At 35.0% G+C, this 20,615-nt stretch overlaps 1 protein-coding gene across 2 annotated transcripts in view; it reads right to left on the reverse strand.

The window, feature by feature from the left end:
- The window catches only part of mfrn (mitochondrial iron transporter mitoferrin), a 46,092-nt gene that overhangs the window by 10,066 nt on the left and 15,411 nt on the right, over window positions 1-20,615 (reverse strand). The gene's annotated exons all lie outside the window — the stretch shown is intronic.

The raw sequence follows: 20,615 nt of genomic DNA on the forward strand, positions 1-20,615 counted from the left end.
AGGGCCGCCACCTCTGTTGAGGTGGGGGCTGCGAGGTAATCTCTATAAAAGTGCGCCGGAGGGTCCCCCGACGTGTATTTCACACATCGGAGGACCTTCCGGCGTGCACCCTCCGGCCGGACGGTGATGGGGTCGGGGGTTCGGGGGAACGCGGATGATGGAGCGGGGAAAGATCCATTGTCTGCGCGTTGGTGGCGTAAGCCTTCGTTCCAGCAGCCACCAGCGAGGGGGGGTTCTAGTGGTGGGCCTGGAAACGGGCATCTGCTGGGCGGGACACGCGGTAGAGTCGTAACCGTTCCCGCAGTTCCGTCCAAAGCAGCGCGATGGAACAGAGTGGGGTTTTAGTCGGTAGAAATCCGACATAACCACGGCTCCATCCCCGGGAGCCGGGGGTATCTAAGAAGATTTCCCCACTATAAAAAAAAAAAAAAAAAAAAAGGGCGGACCGCTAGTATTTAAATAAAATTTATTATTTACATATTGGTCGCGTAATTTCGTAGAATAATTCAGATAAATACTAAAAAAAGTAAAGATACCAAAAGCTTTATCCTATCACTATATTAATTATTAAAACACTATTATCCAGAGCCCGTTGATTATGTTTATCAAGAGGCTACGACCTTTTACAAATACTGCATACTATGTTATTTCACCCGAAGCTTTCTGTTTTTAGTAAGATATTACATATTTAATGCTGCATATTCCCGTCCACAAGCAAAATAAAATGTCTTTTTGTTCATAGTGTTATCATTTTTCAACTAATTGCGGAAGAAAATTTAGTTTACACCACACTATTAACAAATTATCACATTCTTGAGATGTTGAGTTCGATGTCCATTAAAGACCATTAAAAAAAGGTCTTATTTTGACATTGCACGAAAGTCTAAACTCCTACTTCTATAGCCAAAGCTATTTCCACACTACAGAAGAGATAACATGACACCGTATTCATAGATTGAAATCGCCTATCTATTACTACCAACTTTACTTCCGTTTTCCTATTGGCTAAATGCTCACACGATAAAACTACCCTTACCACGATAGTAAAACTCAGACTCGCCGTTATCTAGGTGGTATAAACTATAAACATCATCCGTTTATCACAGACCACGTGCGTGTCTGCCGATACGGTTATCACCCGCGAACCGCGGCCTTCAACTATAAACCCATATCGCGTCGAGTCGTTGACTCGCACTGTACTAACCCATATAAATCTCTTTCATTGATGAGTGGCGGTCGAGTTGCATTTTGTAAGAACATTGTCTGTACCTACTAGATAAGTATCGAGATGCGAACCAATGGTAGTTAAAAGAAATGGTAAGAATGAATATATAGTAGCAGAAGTTGCAGCTTTATTTTCAATCAGCTTGATTTTTTTTTGTTATGGATAGGATCGGAATAAGTTAATTTTATAAGATTTTTTTATGTAAAGAAAATCCTTAGTTATAAGAAACAATAAAATGATTAATTTGAACATATTTTATTCAAACCTACTGTACTTTTAAATTCAATTTAAATAATTGTGTGGGTTTTAATAAAGACTTGTAAAATTATTTGATTATTTTAATTTATAAGAAACACTGTCTCAACACCTACGTAATACGTTTAAATAGGTACGATAATTAATAAATAATTTAAATATTTCTGATTTTTCTATGAATGTACAGTTTTTTCAAATATATCTTTCAATATAAAATGTCTAGCGCGTCCATAACTTTCTAATCTACAAACATATGGAATCTTTGCCGAAGCCCCAACTATACATATTTGCGATATTAAAACAATATTTTTGGCCTTCTACAGTCATTTCTAAGCATAGCAATCCAATATAAAATAATTCGATAAATATTATCTACCTATAGAAACATTGTATCTGTTTCCACCCAGGGCTCTAGGCGGGTGATTTATTTCAATACTAAGGGCTTCTTATACATTGTAAAATTATTTAAAAAATGTTATTGTTTATACATAATATACTGTCAATATGAAACAAATTAAACATAAACTGTTCCCTACATAATCTAGAGGTACAAATATTATAAGGCTTTTTTTCCAAAAAATTGTTTGTTTGTTTAATATCAGGAACTACTGGTCCACTTTGTAAAATTCTTTCGTTCTTAGATAGCCCATTTATCGAGGAAGGCATAGGCTATATCATGAAGCTAAGACCAACAGGAGCGGAGCACTGCGGGTAAAACCGCGGAGTACGCTAGTATGATATATGTTTCTAGCTATAAATTTAATGTTTATGATGGAATTTCGACCATTACTAAAATGTGAAATAAAACTTCATTTAGCTCCTTATAAAGGAACACTATATTTATTACGACCACAATCACGACTTCTATCATTTAATTACATAATCGAATCTCATCAAAACAGTACAATTACCTTATATTACACGAACGTTGAATTGAATTGAATTTTAAATAGAAAACAATGACGCTAAATGTGTTAATGTCAAGGACGGAAAGCATTTGATTATTTACATGAAGTGGACTTTGGTAACTGAAAAATACGTACTATCCTATTTTATCAAATTCAAACATTTATTTATTCAATTAGACTTCTTCTAGAAACACTTTTGAATCGTCATAACATATTGCACGCCTCATAAGCGAAGCGTTGAGGTGGGTACTACTGTCACTTCGCGCAAAACATCAGATTTTTCAAACTTAAAATGTCTTTATGTATCATACATTGCACTTGTAACTTGTAAGATAATACATACACACACATATTAAGAAAAAACACTATTTTTAACGTTCATGATATTTTTGATGTCATTTTTGTTATTTAAACTAGTTAAAAAACAGTTTAAAAAAGTTCTGTCTTGGACGTCCGTGTGTCTGTATGTGCGGATCCTTTTTCTTGTTAACACGATAGCGACCGAAATACTTTACTAATCGAGTCTTTTTTTTTCTCTTACGCTTGAGTATGCTCAGGAATAGAACCCTTTCATTTTTCAGGGTCTGATTCGATGTGGTTTAATTGTTATTAAATAAACAAAAATAATAATTAATAAATATTTATTAAAAAAAATTATGAGGCGTGCACTTTTGGATTTTCCAAATTATTTTTAAATTCTACCACCCATTCTGAAAGCAGTATCAATGGAGAAGAACCGGCAAGAAACTCCTGCTAATATTATGAACGTGATAGTTTGTGAGAATGGATGTATGTTATTCCTTCACGTCAGAACAGCTGATCGCATCTGCATTTAATTTGGCACAGACATAAATTATATAAATCTGCAAACATACAGGCTACTTTTTATTCTTATACCATACGAGTGAAGCCACGGGCTCTTGACAGTGTTCTGCCTGTAACTTTACATCACATCATCATCATTGTCAGCCTACACTTGTCCACTGCTGGACATAGGCCTCAGTCATGGCACGCCACTGAGCCCGGTCGTTTGCTCGTTGTCGCCTGTTTTGACCAGCAACCCTGCGGATATCGTCACTCCACCGTGTAACTTTACATAGACGATATTAATTCAGGAGTATGTATTTTATCTATGAAAATCAATTACCTGGTATCCATAAAGCCTTAGGTATTTTTTTAAACATATCGATATTCAATACATTGTTATGACAAACCGTTTATAGTAGTGACCCTTCAAAAGTAAGAGACCCTTCATTTTCCTCAATGCACATATTAAGGAAAATGAACAGTGAACATCACATTATACATACAACTTCTATTGTATCGGAACTACAATTAATCTATATAAAAACTGAATCAGCACAACATTGCAATGTTTATGAGCATCTAGCCCATATGTGTCATTAGATCATTCGAGAACAATATGTCAAGGTCATTGCATTTGATACCGTGAACCAGTCTGCACTCATTATTGAGTATTCGGTATCAAATGCAAGAACTATAACGCTGAATACTTTTTTTTTAGGGAAAGCTGCAGAATGATCTGTTTCTAAGCAATTACATAATACTTATCCATTTACACAACAGATTACAGATTAACGCCTGGTCGAGATTTGTTAACTATAGCACAGATTAGAGAATAGTTACTTCGTAAACTATAGCCATATAGTTTAACCAAATTAATTTAGAAGATTTTCAAACAATATTTTTTTCCTTTAGAAAATTGTAATGATTTCAATAGAACGACCAGACAGTTGCTCGTCGGCTCTTCTATATAGAGACTTTCGGAACCAGTGGTTAATAATTGCTATCGAGTACAATTTGAAATGTAATTTATTTAATATACCTTCCTACCTACCGTTGCTTGTTTGAGAGATTGTTACTTTAAATTTTATCAAATACTAGCAGTCCGCCCCGGCTTCGCCCGTGGTACATATTTACGTTTTCTCTACATAAGAACCATCCTCGTACTTCAAGGAATATAATAAAAAAAGAATTAACGAAATCGGTTCAGCCGTTCTCAAGTTATGCGCTTACCAACACATTTTGGGATTCATTTTTATATTATACTAGCGACCCGCCCCGGCTTCGCACGGGTGCAATGCTGATACTAAATACACTACAGAAAAACTGTGAACGTTGTACATAATATATAAAAACATAGCGGCCCACTCCGGCTTCGAACGGGTATAAACTACATATAAAATAGATAGCCGGGCGGCCGGCCGGTACCGCCGCAAACGCTACGTCCCGCAATTTTTAAATCTGTAATATCTTCGAAAATATTCACTTAAATCATACGGTGTAACGGGCCATATAGATCTATATTAAATGAACAATGTATTCAAGGTATTTAATTGGTTAAGGATTAATGCTGTATTGGTTAAAATCGTATCGAAAATTAGCCATTATTTGTCGTAAAAAGTAAATGACAAAAAAAAGTTATTGTGGGTTATCCATAAGAGATAGACATATACCATCGCGGACTTTTCTATAGACCTTTTCAATGTGTATAATACTTAGTACATTATTTTGATAAAACTCGTAGGGTTCAGCCTGCGTTTGCAATGTAAGCGGAAAAAATGTACTTTTTTACGACATCACATTAGAAACCTCAAAAATAACAATACTTCTCTACTATTTAATGGATGTTATTATACATATAAACCTTCCTCTTGAATCACTCTATCTATTAAAAAAAACCGCATCAAAATCCGTTGCGTAGTTTCAAAGATTTAAGCGTACAAAGGGACATAGGGACATAGGGACATAGGGACAGGGAAAGCGACTTTGTTTTATACTATGTAGTGAAGATTCAAGTTTCATTTTTTTTGACACATTTGTCACATATCAGCAACACATAACATATGCAAGTTTCTATTTTATCCTTGGAAATTCAAATGTCTGTTACATTTGAATTGGCGAGTATTGCTATGCGATACAAAAAATTCATTATGCCTTACTTACCTATGCGAATTAACCGGTTTACAATGTGTAGCGAGCGATTGCAATGTAATAAATGAAGAATAAATAAATTTTGATATCAGAGGCGCGTTCGGGTAAAAAAAATGCAACAAAATATACTTCAAATACATCTTCTTACACAGTTCTATCTTTATATATATAAAATTCTCGTGTCACAATGTTAGTCTGCATACTCCTCCGAAACGGGTGGACCGATTCTCATGAAATTTTCTGTGCATATCGAGTAAGTCTGAGAATCGGCCAACATCTATTTTTCATATGTACCACGGGCGAAGCCGGGGCGGACCGCTAGTCTCTATATATAAATCCTCGTGTCACAATATAAGTTACAATACTATTCCGAAAAAACTCATTAAATTTTGAATGTCTATTGGATAGATCTGAGAATCGGTCAACATCTATCTTTCATACCCCTAAGTGATAAAAGTAAGAAAGAACAAACCAGGCCCTTAAATCTTCAAAAAAAAAGACAGAACAACGTTCTTCAACGAAACACTGACACAAAATTTCGGGTCATTTGTAACAGGATGGTGGTTCTACAGGGGTCTTAGTACGCAATGACAAAAAGAAAAATGATGGTCAGAACGCTGATACCGGATACCTTAAGATACTGTAATATTTTATATTAGAGAATCTTAACATAAAATATTATAGTATCTTCACCGTGTGTTGTCACACGCTTTATGAGCAAATAACACTTATACTCATTAATAGTGGCGAATGCCCTGCTAGTTTAACTAAGAATTTAAATTCGTCTTCAGCGCTTGCAGAGTCTTTATTGAGGGATAACGTTGCTGAGTGTAACAAATTATTTGAATTGCGACACGTGACTGCTGATGAAATTGTTAAAACTTTTAAAACATTAAATTTAAAAAAAACATGTGATCTCTGGGGTATGTCTGTAAATTTAGTAAATAATATCATAGAAAACATTGCCAATCAACTAGCGTTTATATTTAATCAGTGTTGCGACTGTGGTATATTCCCTGATTTACTAAAGTTTAGCAAAGTTATTCCTTTATTTAAAAGTGGTGACCAAGAAGACAGTAATAACTATAGGCCAATTTCCATATTACCAACTTTGAGTAAAGTCTTCGAGAAACTAATTTTAAACCAATTAAATAGTCATTTTGCATCAAATGGTTTACTGCACGCCAAACAGTATGGTTTCACAAAGGGGCGCTCTACCACTGATGCCGGAGTAGCTCTTTTGTCACATATATACAAAGCATGGGAAAATTCAAAGAATGCTTTGGGGATATTCTGCGACCTTTCTAAGGCTTTCGACTGTGTAGAACATTCCACTCTATTACGGAAACTAAATTTTTATGGTATCAAAGGTTTAGCTCAGGATCTCATAGCTTCATATCTTCAGAACAGGGTACAAACCGTTGTCGTTAATGGAGAGAAATCTCGCGGTGCGCCGATTAACATAGGTGTTCCGCAGGGATCTATCTTAGGACCGTTTTTGTTCTTAGTGTATATTAATGACCTACCTTATTATTTGCAGGATATGTGTGAAATAGTACTGTTTGCAGATGACACCTCATTAATTTTTAATGTGGATAGACATGACACAAATGTTGACGAAGTAAACTCTGCTCTTTTACGCATATCCAATTGGTTTAATGCTAATAATTTACTATTAAATACAAAAAAAACAAATTGTGTAGAATTTATCCTCCCAAATGTAAAAAAGGTGAAAAGGAATATTATTTTAAACGGGGAGGTATTATACCCTGTGGAATCGACTGTTTTTCTTGGTTTGACATTAGATGAGAAGCTTCAATGGGGGGCCCATGTTACCACCACCGCTGCTAAGCTCAGCTCAGCTGCATATGCAGTTAGAAGAATAAGGCATCTCACCGATGAAGAAACGGCTAGATTGGTTTACTTTAGCTACTTTCATAGCATAATGTCCTATGGAATTCTGCTGTGGGGCAGGGCTGCAGATATAGAAACTATATTTATATTACAGAAAAGAGCCATACGCTCTGTATATAATTTGCGTGCTCGAGACTCACTAAGAGATCTCTGTAAGAATACTGGTATCCTTACTGTACCGTCGCAGTATATATTTAATAATATTTTATATGTACATAATAACGCTTACTTACACACAAAAGTAGGAGATAGACATTGTTATGACACAAGAAACAGAAATAAAATTGAAATGCCATTTTTCCGGCTAGCTAAAGTTAAAAATTCATTTATGGGCCAAGGTATACGCTTTTACAATAGAATTCCTCATAATATTAAAGAGTTTAGTAGTTCTAAATTTAAATCTTATATAAAAAATGTACTTGTCAAGAGAGCCTATTACAGTATTAAGGAATATATGGAAGATAAAAACCCATGGAGGGTTGTCGCGTGAAAACCACAGGACAGTTCTTTGGCATATTATGATAATATATTATGATATTACTTAGGTAATTTGTAAAATTGTAAATCTGACATGATTAAAAAGAGCAACTATGGAGTTTCTTGCCGATTCTTCTCCGTAGATACTGCTTTCCGAATCGGTGGTAAATGTTAAAAATATGTACTTAATGACGTTTCAAAAGTGCTTCTAGAAGAAGTCTAATTGAATAAATAAATGTTTGAGTTTGAGTTTGAGTTTGAATTTTTTGCATACAAGTGAGTACGTACCGTGACTGATCTCTAACTACTTGACAATCATCACCATTCACCGGATCTAGTTACGTCTATCTACCAATTGACGTCCCACACAGCGCGGCGTTATACCTACCTACGATGCTATACTCAATACTGTATAGTCACTATACTATGATAAATCATACGTGAAAATGATTGGATTATGCGTGTGTTGATGCCGAAAACTAGCCGAACAACGGGGTTCGCCCTTGGTACATAATATATATTATATATATCGCACGCTGAGAACGAAAGTGACCTAACTCAAAATTTTGCAAAAATGAGTTATACTCATAAAATGACTCAGAATAAGGTATTCTATCATTTAATAAATCAAAAACTATCCTATGTCACCTAGAAACCGAAAAACACGTATGTTGCGTCTCTTTATAATTTGCGTATTTTAAACGTCCCTCCGCTAAAATAGTGACCGTTTTAGTATTATGTCGGCACGGTGATTACATTTCTTAGTTTTAAAGTGATTTAATCCTGATTGCGGCGTTTATTTACCGAAAGGTAAGTAAATATTTTGTCAATGTTCTAATCCTAACAAGACTGTTATTCGTATTAGGTCACTTTTGTACTAAAATGCAGTTTTTGAATTGTGACTTAAATCATATTAAGTCATTTTTGTATTATCAACTATTCTAAAGGTAACGACATATTTCTCGTTATGCCTGTACTTTATTAAATGCTTTCTTTGTTTAAGTGTATTATGTATAAATAGGCCGTTTTAATAATATTTTGATAAGTTAATTTTATGGCGTATTAAAGTTTATGTCGTTGTTTCAATAATAATTTGTTTAAATATTTATGTTTAGGTCATTATATGAAGAGATTAAAGATGATTTTATATTACAAATGGTTCAAGAAAATGAAAAAGAAAACGAAAAATTCATACCGAAAAAGTTATCATGAAATACAAGAGTTTCCTCGCTGAGTGATCATCGTCATCTGAGGCTCTACAGCTGCTAGTGGGCCTTGGCCTGGTCCAGTATTTTCTTCCAGATCTCTCGGTCCTTTGTCTGAGTTCTCCAGATTTTCACAGCAATCATTAGATGCCATCCAACCATCGGAGCTTCGGCCCATCTGGTTTTCCGTAGAGAAGACGCAGAGGTGCCTTCTTGTCGTCCATATGTGCCTCGTATCCGGCCCAGCGTAAACGGCCTAGTTTTATGGTCTATAAGACATTCGGCTCCTCGTTCATTTCATAAAGCTCATGGTTATACCGCGTTCTCCAATGTCTATTTTCCAGCACAGCACCGAAAATCCGTCTAAGGATTTTTCGCTAGAACACCAGCAGGCAATCCTCATTTTTTTGCTCAGGACCCAACTTTCGGACCCGTATGTTAGTACTGGTCTTAGTAGGGTCTTTTATAGCAGTACCTTTATGTTTCGGGATAGCAGTTTCGATCAAAAATATCTTAGAAGGCCGAATCAGCCATAATTCGTTAACATATTTCTGCAGATATTTCGTTCTGGATTGTTATTAATTATGCCAGGTACACAAAGTCACGTACAGCCACGAACTTGACTTGTAAACCGAGCTTTTGGGCAGTTTGGTCTATAGCAAGATATGCGTTAACAGCAGTAGAGGATCACTGCTGGTAGCGTCCTCCCGATACAGGTCTATATCATCCGCGTATCTCAGTATTTGTATCTATTTGAAAAATAAAGTGCCCGATGTCTCAATTTCTGGAATCTCGGGTGCATTTTTCTAAGGCTATGTTAATCAGAAGGCTGGAGAGCGCATCACCCTGCCTAAGGCCTTCCATTGCCCTAAAAGGTTGCAAGATACTGAATGGATCCGAACGACGCTTTTTTATTTTTTTAACGTCATTGCTGTAAGTGACACCAATTGTGGTGGAATGCCGATCTCAGTCAACGCTTGGTACAGGAAATTTCGGTGAACATTGTCGTATGCAGCCTTAAAATTCACGAAAATAATATGGCGTGTTATGACATTGAACTCAAGTGTTTCAAAATCTGATCAGTAGTCGAACGGTTAGGGCCCCAAGCGTACTGGTAGTCGCCTAGTTTGTCTTCTGTGTATGGAGATATTCTATTGAAAAGGACATAGGCGAAGATTTTATATGCCGTGTTTAAAAGAGATATACCGTGATAATTCTGGCAATCAAATATGTCACCTTTCTTGTGCTGTACACACCGCTGTAATATATATCCTATGTTACTGCGATGTTCCACTCATCGGGCGTATTAGATTATATTAGAAAAACTTAACTATAATTTTTCTTATGTCATTGTTGTGGCAACCCTGTACTTAGTCTGTGGTTCATGTACCTATGCAATGTGTAAGGCAATGTGCTTTTAGAAAGAATAAAGAAAAGTTATCAGGGCGTCGTTTCAGACTACCACACCTGGACTATCAGCTCATAAAATTTCTCCTTAAAGCTAGTTTCAGCATATTTAAGCAATTCCACAGAGATGTAATCAGTTCCTGGTGGCTTATGATTTTTGAGTTTCCTAATGGCCAATCTAACTTCGTCTATTTGTAGGCAGCGAGATATCTGGGATGTTAGTATAATTTTGTATGGCAGAAGGTGTTTCAGCAGTTTCTGTGCTATTTAGCAGTTCTTGGAAGTACTAATCCAAGTTCATTCATCTTTTAATAATATCGTTCTTACTATTTAGTAGCTTCCTATCTTTACTTTTACAAGCTGAGGTTCTAGGTTTGAAATCTTTCCTACCTCTATTAGTTTGGCTGTAAAAGTTTCTCGAGTCCTTCGTTGAGAAACTTTTAGCAATCTCTTCAAGTTAGTTGACATCAACACATTTCTTCTTCTTTCTCTTGTGTAGTTATTTTTTTTCCTTCGTCGCGCTTTATGCTCTCTCTCGTCTGCAAGTGTAGGTCTGCTGTAACGATAGGTATGCTTCATTCTTTTCGTTAGTAACCTTTTGGCATTCGGCCACTTGTTTCTGCATCGTATCTCATTACCTAGATTTTCACTCGCAGCTGTTAGTAGAATTTTACTTAGTACTTCCCAGGATCTTACTTGCGTTTTGTTCGCTATTTATCTATCTGCTCTGAGCCAAAATTTTTAGATAAACTTTCACTTTAAGAGGTGCGAAATAAATCTATACACATACATACATAGTATAAAACAAAGTCGCTTTTTCTGTTCCTATGTCCCTTTGCATGCTTAAATCTTTAAAACTACGGAACGGATTTTGATGCGGTTTTTTTTAATACATAGAGTGATTAAATAGGAAGGTTTTAGTGTATAATTTATTAGGTTTGAAACAAAGTAGGCGAAGCCACGGGCGGTAAGCTAGTAATATTATAAAGAGGAAAGGTTTGTATGTATGTATGGTTTTCACGAATAAACTACTGAACCGATTTTGATGAAATTTGGCACAGATAATCTTTAGACATTGAGAAAGAACATAGACTACCTTTTATTGCGAAATATGTACCACGGGCGGAGCCGGGGCGGACCGCTAGTTCCTAACTAAAACTGCACTTTTGTATAACTTTTTTTAATTAATTATACTGAAGTATAATTTTTTGTTGATTAATAATACCAATATTAGAGTTGATTGCCCAAAGGTATTAAGAAAATAGTAAAAATGAGTCTTGAAACAAACAATAAATATAATTTCTTAGTTAACATTTGGTTTCATTAGACTACTTCGCATTAATATTTTAATACTAAGTTGACATAATTCAGGTTACGTCCAAATGCATGCATAGAACAAAAAAACTAAAGTGACTCATTCCCAAACTAGTCAAAGATGATTTTCAAGTTTTCAGTACTAAAGTGACGCAATATCTAATGGTAATTTTTAAAAAAAGATAAAAAAAAAATATTTTTTATGGATTGTATGGATGGACAATATCCTCTAAAATGATATCAGACTTTAATATCTTATATAACTTTGCATGCGAACAAATTATGTCATGATTTGTAAATAGTTCTGTAAATTACGAACACTTTTTTGATGATTCCCAAAAAACACGAATTTCGTATTAGGTCACTTTCGTTCTCAGCGTGCGATATTATATAGCCTATATCACTCCGGGATCACGTCCATAAACAGTGAAAGAATTATTGAAATCGGTCCTCCAGTTCCTGAGATTAGCGCGTTCAAACAAACATACAAACAAACTCTTCTGCTAACTCTTCTAATATAGATAAAACTATATGTAATTAAGCATATAAATTTAAAATGTGAATATGAGAAGGTTTACATACGCCATCTTGAAATTTATTATTTTTCAGGTGTTAATATTTTGCTGTAGTTTATTACAATACTATATTATGATATGTAAATGGTATCCTATCTACGACCAAGCATAGAAAAATATAAGGTTTATAGCAGTCATGCTGCGGCATAAATAAGAAGCCTTGCGGTGGGGAAGTACCGATTGACGATATTGTAACAAGAATACAATAATATTTAATTAGCATTATTGTATTCTTGCTACAATGAAGCAGAATGAAATGGAAACTCATAAGTGCTTTTATTATTTTATACTAGCCTTCCGTGTCTTCTTCCACTTTTTCTAAAACCTAATTAATTATATAGACACTAGATCCTTCGAGAATCACCAAAACCTTTAAAAAGCGCACCAAAATCCGTTGCGTAGTTTTAAAGATTTAAGCATACACAGGGACATAAGAATATAGGGACAGAGAAAGCGACTTTGTTTTATACTATGTAGTGATAATGATTGCACAATGTGTGCATTAAAAACGACACTACGATCTATTTACTTTTTTTACGCATATCTCTTATTTAAATAATAAATATTTTCGAATGTAATGATATGAAAAGTAAAAAACTGTAAATAAAATAATTAAATTTAATTCAACGTTTTGATAACTCGTTTAATGTTGTTTAACCATAGATAACTAAAAAGATATAACTGTGATTCTAGGTTTCGATATGGGGAGGAATATGTGTTAAGAAATTAAAGGTTTGAACGGATTTTAAATGCGATTTATTCGTTATATAAATAGCATCCCGACGAAACTTCAGGACAATAATATAATACTCGCGTAGAATCAAACACTAGAAAATACTAGGAATATAGGTATGGGTTCGAATGCATTCAATAAAAATAATAATTAATTTAACTTGTTAATCTAACCCGGTAGCTACATATATTAAAAATAAGCAGTAAAATTGAAATAATATATGTAACACATAACATAACTGTAGGTACCTACATATATATCTACATAACATATTTCTACTTTCCAAAAAGTTTAGAGAAAACATACAAATATAACTACTCACTAGAAGCTTGTATGTTATTCAGATTTCTCATTACTTCACCTCACATCATATCGTAAAATAGCTCACAATTTATTTTCCATGTTATAATTAGAAAAAAATACATCGCACATTGTTTGCATCGAGATAACACTATTTACGAGAGATATGCATTGTAATTTATAATAAACTCATGTTATATGTATATTTTACTTGCGGTGCCCCGCGGTTATACCCGCATTGCTCCGCTCATGTTAGTCTTAGCGTGATGATATATAGCCTATATCCTTCCTCGATAAATGAGCTATTTAACACCGAAAGAATTTTTCCAATCGGACCAGTATTTCCTGAGATTGGCGCGTTCAAACAAACAAACAAACTCTTCAACTTTATAATATACTAGCTGTCCGCCTGCGGCTTCGCCCGCGTTTTCAAAAAAAACCCGCATAGTTCCCGTTCCCTTGGGATTTCCGAGATAAAACCTAGCCTATGTCACTCAGAAATGATGTAGCTTTCCAACAGTGAAAGAATTTTTCAAATCTGCCAAGTAGTTTCGGAGCCTATTCAATTCATACAAACAAACAAACAAAAAATCAAACCTTTCCTCTTTATAATATTTGTATAGAAGTATAAGATATAGCATATGAGGAAAATGCATTCGCCACGTGTTTTATCCAGCTATTTACAAGAAATTATGAAGTCATTCAAAACACGTATTGGTTACTAAAATAAAATTGAGTTCAATCGAAAGAAACATAATTCTTCTAGCCATAAAGGATTGCTTCGTGCAGAATATAAAGTATACCAACTTTGGTGATTCATATATCCTTGGTATTAATTCAGTAAAAAAAATAATGTTATCTGAATACGGGTGATTTATATAAACACTCATACTTCGTGATGTACTTTATTAAAACGTTAATCTACTATATGTCGGGTTTTCCTTCCTGACGCTATAACTCCAGAATGCACGAACCGATTTCCACGGTTTTGCATTCGTTGGAAAGGTCTCGGGCTCCGTGAGGTTTATAGAAACGGTGCCTTTCCTAGTCTATATAATAAAAATGAATCACTATAAGTGTTGGTAAGCGTAAAACAAGAACGGCTGAACCGATTTCATTTTTTCTTTTTTTATAATATTCCTTGAAGCACGAGGATGGTTCTTATGGAGAGAAAACGTAAACGTATCACGGGCGAAGCCGGGGCGAACCGCTAATAGTAAATAATTATCACTACAAACACATCCTTCGCTACGCCTCCTCGCACATCTCTGGTGGAAAAGCACCCTTAAACAGTGACTGCTTTTCACAGAAGTGTCCATTCCATATACTCAAAAGACAATACAATTAATTCCAAATATCTAGTGAGTTACAGCTTGTCACTATCAGTTACCAACCAATACCTATGACCTAGGTAATGAGCATAACAACACGTGCTTATGTTAGCTGCGTAGTTAATGCTGCGGATGAAACGTTTTGTTCAATGCAAATGTTATTTTAATTTACAACTTTAACTATATCGATATTAAACACATTTTTGCTTTGAAAACTTCTGCGTTGAAATGCAATGCAATCATTTTCTGATATTATTTGATCCTCAGGATCTAAATGAGTGCAAACAGACTTGTCAAACTTGATCATTACATTAATGCAGTGAATGAAGGTATGTGATCCGATGTACAGGTCAAAATGTTTGAGTTTAATAACTCAGGCCCTGGAATCACAGACACAATAGAAAATCTATTGTGTCGTGGACCGATCGGGCCGTTCGGGGCTCAATGGGTTAAACTATCTATTACAGTCAAACTCAAAATTATTCATTTCGTTACGAGTTACGATGCGCGTGACAATCAATAAAAATTGATTATTCAAAAGTAAAATCTATTCAAGTAAAACTAAATAGCTTTAAAACAAAACAATCTTTGGCTTGATATAGCCCTACCACACTATTTTCCACTAGCTGTTGCCCGCGACTTCGTCCGCGATTCGGTCGTTTTTCATCATTCGTCGTTTAAAAAAAATACGTGACACTTTATATTTGAATGTTCTTAATTGTCTCTTATAAAATTTAACTACATTAAAATTGAATACTCTGATAAGAAAATCTTAAAATCATCGAAAATCATAGACATCGAATATCTGAGGAAAACATGAATGAATGTGATTTAAATTCTACATTTCTTAGTAATTAAAATAATAATCTAAATTAAATGTAGATTAACAGTTTGAGCGCACCATTATAGAATATGTACCTAAGTAACGTCAATTACGTTAGTGTACATAGTAACTTTACTAAAAACACGATGACTTTCTTTCGCGCTCGGTACCACAAACTAAACATGTTTGTGGTACGTGGCCCGCGTCACTTTACCCCCCACGAGTTCCCCTCCGTTGCTATGCGAAAATACATTCGTCGCCCTACTGTAGGAAAAATTGTAATACTGTGGCCTGGGCGTTATAACACGCTCAGGGAATTCCTGAGTGCTGATAGACTTCCGTCTATCGGCATTTATACCAATTTTATATTAATATCACCATCTTGAGGAAAAGCTTCTAATGTCGATTTAAAACGCATATATACGGATTAACCTGATGAATTAACATGTTCTAAAATTGTGAAATGAGTTCAGTTTTAAATTCGAGAAATATTGATTTCTTGTATTCGATTATTCGCCGTAGTCGAATACAAAATATATTTAAAGAAACTTAGGTTGGCCTTCAGGCAAAAGGGATCCTATCAAATGATAAACTTGACCTTGTATCTTAAAAGTAAGAATGAAAGGAGCATCTGATAATTGTTGAGCACCAAAGGATCATTTAAAACGCAATACTATAAGAGCTAATATTGTCTAAGAACTGTTTAGATTGCACATGTTCCTCTAAAACTTAAAAGTAGTGATTTCAAAGGTTCCGGCGTATCTTCAAACGAAAGCCGACTCCTTACTCCACTTTAAAGCATTACAAAAAAAACATACTACGTTAATATCGCCTATACAGAAGATGATCTGTAGGTAATCAATTGTGAGGTTATAAGCAAACCCACTTTTATATTTGTCGGACCACACCACCGAATTTGTAGATTGATCTTCTATGTTTACCTCTAAGTCATTAAGACTATGTCGAAATCTGTCTGCAGTAAGACGGGCCTCTCGCTATTCGTCCGTTTCAAGAGACCAATAGTTTCAATTCTTAATCTTTCATTAAACAAACTTATTAATCGTTCTTGTCTCAAATAATGGTAATATTCGCGTCCCTACTCTAGTCATTGCTTATGCTCATGTTCATCTTCGAGAGATCGAATAATATTATGGTGCACCCTATTATTTGTCAAACGGTCTTCATATTGAGTAAAAGTTTCAGATTCTCGAGATAAAATATGACGATCGTGATCAGCTGTGAGACGTAATTCCCTTTCAGTGAGGGTTTCGGTCTCACGGGATAGTACAATATGCCATTTGCGATCAGCTGTGAGACGTTATACCCTCTCAGTGAAGGTTTCGGTCTCACAGGATAGTACATGCCGTTCGCGGTCAGCTGTGAGCCGCAATTCTCGTTGTGAAGCGGTTTCAGGTTCGGCATAACACATGTTGTTTTCGGTCAATAGTAAGCCTCTTATCTCTAACGATCCTTGAGAACTCTTATTTCTCATTTTCTTAACTTTGCTCGAATTTCGATATAAAGATTTTTTAGGTGGCACTGATGCGGGTGAATAAAAATTAAGTTAAAGCCTGATTCCCACGACATGTTTGCTTCACAAATCCGACCGCGCCACACCACACCACATGCCATGGGAATCGGCGCGCTTGTCGCTCGCCAGTGCTTGCCATACGCACACATGCCGTGGGAACGCTCAGTTCAAATCGCGACGGATGGCGACAAGCGCTTGTCGTCTGCCAATGCTTGTGAAGCAATACATATAATAAAATTGTGGAAAAGTGATGTCTGTACAATTAAAATATGTAGAAAAAAATTAGCAGGTGTTATTATTATCGAGAAATCGAGAGAAACCATTTTTTTCTCTTAAAAGCTCCCCCCCCTCCCACTTCCCGAACTCCGATTGACCGTAATTTATTTTTCCTTACATCTTTATCATATCCTTTTCTAATGGGTTTCATCCTACTGCGATTTTTTTTTGTTTCAAAAATTATCTACCCTGGTGTATAGGTAAATTTTCCACATAAAATGTCCTTTAAATTATGTCGTATTATATTTTTAACCCCCGACGCAAAAAGACTGGTGTTATGTGTTTGACCGCTATGTATTTCTGTGTGTGTGTGTGTGTGTCTGTCTATGGCACCGTAGCTGGCTAACAGGTAAACCGAATTAGATGCGGTTTTTTTTGTTAGGCAGAATATTTTCCGACGCTGGTTCTTAGATAAAGTGTATCAAAATTGGTTCATCCACTTATTATACCTACATAGGGGTAAAAGTGGGAATGAAAAAAATGAAAGTTATAATTTATTTTTAAAGATCGTCGGGAAGTTTATGAAATTATTTATTCCTTTTTCTATACACTTTTCTTCGTCTAAACGGTTTAGTTACGTGCTCTCTCTCTCTTCAGCCTTTAGTTACGTGCGTGAGACAGGAAAGATCTAATTTGGATTTGTTGCTGGATTTGATAAAAACTGAGTATCGATTAAGCTGATCAGTGGCTACACCATAGATTATTAAAAACATCCGTTTAAGAAAGGAAGGAAATAGAATTTGCTCCTCTCCCCCCCCCTGGTTCCTAAAAAATAATATGACATAATTTAAAAGAAATTTTACGTAGACGTACACGTACGTAGAATTAGTTAGGCGTTTCTTTTTTGATTTTCGATATTATATACTAATCATAATTTTTAATTACATTATGTAGTAACTATTTGGTATAGGTTAGGCATTTCATTTCTTGATTTTCTTTAATAATTTGGTACGTAAGTTTTTTAGCTCAGTTTAGTAAGAAATTTTAATAACAATTCTTTTAATTATTTATGGTAAAGTCCGGTCGCGGAGCAGGAAGAATTTCGTACATTAACCTGTCACTGTCAATCCCTTGTAAAAATAATGTGTCTTGCTCGCACAGGTGCAATGACCGCCGTCCTTAGGGATTGTAAACCTTTAACCTGAGAGCGTAAGGTTTGTGTTTGCTTGATTGGTGTCAGGTGTTCAATTATGATTTTGTGAATTCAAAATTTATAAGAATAAACCTCAAACTCTTTATGTCCAATCAAAATCCGCCTAAGTCGAAATCGCGTGTTAGAATAACGTATTTCTGTAATATTGTACCTACATAGTAAATTATTTTTTGAAAAATAAGGTCATAAAGAAGTTTCACTTCTTATGTGTGTACACGCACACTTTTTTTTATATAATATATCGTTGTTATTGAAAAAGTTAAAATGTAACTAACTAATAAGTATTGTAAATGAATAGAGGACATTTATTTAATAAATTAGTAAAAAACATTTTCTCCTCCAAATATTTCATGCACTTCATTCAAAAATGTTTGTGACCACTGTCAGTAGGTAAAGAGGTCATTGTACGAAATTCTTTCTGCTTCGCGACCGGACTTTAGTACGTATTTACTCAATAATTGTATCTTAAGTAGTAATTCAGCATGGGCGTAGCCACGGTGGGGCTGGGTGGGGCGCTTACCCTGGCTTTGATCTGGTAGGTACTAATTGTGAAGGGGAGTGGGCGTGGGCGTGGGATTGGGACTGAACGTGGCATATGGCGTGGGAGTGCGAGTGGGCGCGGGAGTGGGAGCATGAAAATAAAAATGATTTTTTATTGTTGCCCCACCCTGAGCCCATGGTCATAGGTCCCATAGTCACTATTCCACGCGAAAGAAGTCGCGGGGACAGCTAGTAGACAAATATAATCAGAAAGCTTTGAACTCCTAAGCTCAACCATAAAAGATAGACATTTATGATGTCGGGAGATATTTTTTATATAATATGGAGAACATTTCTTTCATACTTGATTTCTGTGTAGCTTTAACCATTAAGATACACGCATTAAGAACGCACACGCGACGAAAGCTTAAAAATGGAGTTGCTGCTCTGCTCACGAATATGAAAAATAATAGTTATTTAGGAAATATATTTCATGTGCAGAATTGACCTCTACAGATTTAATATAAGTAGGTATACATATATTTAGATTCCAATTTCCATGTAACGTTAAATTCGACTATACAATAACTAACAGACAACGCAGGTTACTCTCGTTTCCGTAAGTTGAGGCGGCTACATATTCGGTCCTAATAACATGACTTTTTGTGAACGAAACGACAGCGCGGTTTAATTCGATGGCAACACCATCAGAAAAAAGGAAATATTTTTAACTTTGAAAAAATATTATGATTTACACTATTATTAATACTATTTTAACATTAACACAAAATATAAGACTGTGAGTGTGTAAAAATAAATCCAGCTAGTTTCACATCACACTTATGTTTATAATTAGGTATACGACATGAAAATATATTAATTACCAAGCAATAATCATATAGATAAATACTGAACAAAAGTATTAACAGTCAAAGTATATTATTTTTTACTAACAACATGTAAATGATGAAGGAATAATAATTATCAACGAACTAACCTTTTTGTATTAGAGTCCCGCCTCGTGATCGAATTATTAAAACACGAAGATTTTTAAAAATGTAACCAATGAACACAATCAATATTAGATTAACTGTAATGGACAATGGTGTCTAGTTTGACTTTAAATAATATACATCTACCCTCACTTTTAAAAATGTAGTATATTCACACGAATTATAAGCGCACCTTATAGGGAAGGGAAGATTTATTATGGGTTAAAGAGTTAAATAAATAACTAACATAATTATATTTAAATTATTAATTTTTAACATTGTGTTCAGTAGTGTTAACATGTAAATTGATTTGATTTTTACGAAATCTCATAGATGGCGCTGAATCAAATTTGTCTTTATAGTACTAAGATTCATTAAACAGTTTCTCTGCCCAAATTACGTAAATGACGTAGTTTTTATAGTGTAAAGCTAGATAATAGCATGGCTTACTCAAAAACAACATTTAAACATGAGTCTTTAGATTGTACGCTGTCGTAGTACACGGAATACGTAAGAAAAGTAAAGGCTCACAGCTCCTCCCCCGGAGGTGATAGCATGATTATATGTTTAAAAAAACCTCACTCGACCTGTTAGTAATATTCATGCAAAATTTGAAGTCAATCTATGCAGTACTTTTCGAGATTAGCTCGGACAAACATACAGACAAACAGACAAACAGACAAACAGACAAACAGACAAAAATTCTAAAAACTATATTTTTGGCTTCTATATCGATTATAGATCATGGAATATGTATTCTT

The sequence above is a fragment of the Colias philodice genome, chromosome 23 (genome assembly GCF_061535455.1).
Source record: "Colias philodice isolate Cphi_HAF_F1 chromosome 23, ilColPhil1 Martin Lab GWU primary, whole genome shotgun sequence".
NCBI classification, from domain to species: Eukaryota; Metazoa; Arthropoda; class Insecta; order Lepidoptera; family Pieridae; genus Colias; species Colias philodice.